Source organism: Nicotiana tabacum, chromosome 12 (assembly GCF_000715075.1).
Source record: "Nicotiana tabacum cultivar K326 chromosome 12, ASM71507v2, whole genome shotgun sequence".
Classification (NCBI taxonomy): Eukaryota; Viridiplantae; Streptophyta; class Magnoliopsida; order Solanales; family Solanaceae; genus Nicotiana; species Nicotiana tabacum.
The window spans coordinates 124074887-124078110 of NC_134091.1; the positions used below are offsets into that span (position 1 = coordinate 124074887).

At 32.1% G+C, this 3224-nt stretch overlaps 1 long non-coding RNA gene across 1 annotated transcript; it reads left to right on the forward strand.

Moving 5' to 3' along the window:
- The first annotated feature begins 397 nt into the window (after positions 1–397).
- LOC142167447 (uncharacterized) lies at positions 398–3224 on the forward strand. The gene is made up of 4 exons (XR_012697586.1): positions 398–526; positions 1823–1943; positions 2577–2697; positions 3045–3224. It is a non-coding gene; the product is annotated as an uncharacterized LOC142167447 (long non-coding RNA).

A 3224-nucleotide genomic window follows, 5' to 3' on the forward strand; every position in this document is an offset into this window, starting at 1 on the left:
TTAATGCTCTATTTCACATTTTAATCAATTTTTCACATAAAAGCTTTCCGAAAAATTGCATGAACTGCGCACGCAAGTCGAGAAATGATAAATGGTGCTTTTTGAGGTTTTAGAACACAGAATTACTTATTAAATTTAAAGATAACATTTTAGGTCAATCATAGGAGAATTGATGCAGCGGCACTACATTGGTGTCATTGCTATATTGTAGATCTATAGCACTATTGTCCGTGCGGGGAAAAATGGCAGTATAATTTGCTACGAAGGAAGATGCTTTTCACGATAATTTTCTTGCGGAAAAAAATGTTTTAGATTTTTTGGGTGTAAAAGTAGGCCATACTTTTCCAGTATAAAAAAGTTGTCAATCACGTCAAATGTTGTATTGATAAAGAGTTGGGATAAACATAAAAAAAATTCAATTTTTTGGATTGACGATTTCTGTGTTGAGAATTGGTAATGGCTTTTATATCTTCAACTGCAATTCATGGCTCTCTTTCTTCATCTTCTTATGAAAAATAACCCAAAGGTACCCATAACCTTTTTCTCTCAAACTATCAACTTTTACACTTAAATCTGTAACTTTTATGAAGATTAGACAATTTTATCATCTGGGTTCGTTTGTTTTCCTTTTTGGTTTTGTTTTGGTTCTTAAAGTTTCAGTCTTTGCAATTTTAAGTGTAAATGTGATGAACATCAAGAATTTTATCATCTGAGGGTTTTTTTGTGTTTTTTTTCTCCTGGATCTCATTTGCCCATTTTTTACATTGTCACTTAGCAAATGTATCGGCCTCAAACTTCTTTGAAAGTATTGAATTATACTCTGACGTGTTGGCTATGAAGTCATTAGTTCCATTAACAGCAACTATCAGTAAGCTATTACCAGCAACTATCAGTAAGCTATTAGTAATTATATCTTCCTTAGAGTTTGTTTGTAGGATTCACGTTTAAAGAATTGTACTAACTGTTCATGTAAAATAGTGACTATTATAGCTTTCTTGGTCTGATAATTAAGATCTCTAATTTGGTTTTATAGTTTAGCTGTGAATATTGATTCCTGCTGAAAAGGTTGTTTATTGATCTACGTCGATTCCCGCCATCAATGTTAGCAACAATTGCAATCTTTACTGTGCAATGCATGCTCTGTGTGTCTAAGGAGTGGAAGAAAACCCACTTTGTAGCTTTTACTGTTGTTGGAGTATACAACCAAGATATAGTAATCAAGATGGCAAAAGCACTGCAAAGTTATGGCATGTAGAGAACAGTAGTTGTTCATTCTAAATGTTTACATTAAATGAGTCCTCTTGGTAAGATTTTCTTTTTTTTCCTTATTGTATTGTGTATATAACCTTGCACTTGGCTTTATCAATCATGCAACGTGAATTGTCAGGCCCTGGAGCAGTCCTTCTGTTACACCTGAAAATATTTAAAAATTCTCTTCTAACCCATATAAGAATTTTTTTTCTCTTCTTCTAGCACAACGTTTGGTGGCCCATTTGGACAAATTTAATTCAAAGTATGTTCTACAATTGGGTTATTGTTGTTGTTGTTGTTCTACAATTGAACTGAGATCAATACATATATTCTCTGTTTTGTTTATTCTGAAAATTATATTTTCATCAATATTTGGAGATTGTGGTTGCTAATGTTTGCTTCTTTTTCATTCATTACTTACATAGCCTGATGCAGAATAAATTTGAAAATATGAACATTCTCAAGCACATCTGAGTTGTTGTTGCCTTTTGACTCCAAAAGAAGAAAATAAGAAGAATAATCTGGTTTCTCATCATATAATACAATAACTAATATTTGTGTATCATTGCAGTTGATTTTGGCATACCTCGTTGTACTATACAGAACCTGCAAGGGGGAGCCATAGTACAATATTGAGATACTAAGACGTAATCTTTTAGTTGAAAGAAAAGGGGCCAATTGAAAATGTATTGGTAAGTCATTATATTTTCTTGGATCCTTTTATGCTAATTCATTATACTAAGATTATACATATTTTTGTCATATGCTATATGTGGAGCTTGCACGATATCTTATGACGTAGCAATATTGGTTCAGAATACCCTTTATACTCGCAACAGTGATTGAGTCCCTTGAATCACATGATTAGTACTTAGCAAATCATCTTTTATAGATCAAAGTTATATATACTGACAATATAAATAATTTTAACCCTTTAACTAGGTATTTTGAGGTAAGAATCTTTTTTCTCTTCTTCTAGTACAACGTTTGGTGGCCCATTTGGACAAATTTAATTCAAAGTATATTCTACAATTGGGTTGTTGTTGTTGTTATTCTACAATTGAACTGAGATCAATACATATATTCTCTGTTTTGTTTATTCTGAAAATTATATTTTCATCAATATTTGGAGATTGTGGTTGCTAAAGTTTGCTTCATTTTTATTCATTACTTACATAGTCTGATGCAGAACAAATTTGAAAATATGAACATTCTCAAGCACATCTGAGTTGTTGTTGTCTTTTGACTCCAAAAGAAGAAAATAAGAAGAATAATCTGGTTTCTCATCATATAATACAATAACTAATATTTGTTTATCATTGCAGTTGATTTGGGTATACCTCGCTGTACTATACAGAACCTGCAAGGGGGAGCCATAGTACAATGTTGAGATACTAAGGCGTATGCTTTTAGTTGAAAGAAAAGGAGCCAATTGAAAATGTATTGGTAAGTCATTATATTTTCTTGGATCCTTTTATGCTAATTCATTATACTAGGATTATACCTATTTTTGTCATATGCTATATGTGGAGCTTGCACGATATCTTATGACGTAGTAATATTGGTTCAGAATACCCTTTATACTCGCAACAGTGATTGAGTCCCTTGAATCACATGATTAGTACTTAGCAAGTCATCTTTTATAGATCAAAGTTATATATACTGACAATATAAATAATTTTAACCCTTTAACTGGGTATTTTGATTTACCATATATCAGACTAGCTATGAAAGATTATATGTTATTGTAAATCAAATTAAGCTGATTTCCTCTATACACTTTCAATGTGTAGAACTTGAACTCTTACTGATCACATCAAGCCTCTGCATAAATGCAAATTTAGATACTGAATGTCGCAGCAGCACTTTTAGTTAGCGGGCGAGTTGTTAACTTAGCTGAATAAGTAGCAATGGCATGTACCACACATCATTCAGGGAAAGCTCTCAACGCTCTTAATCATTGGATTGATATT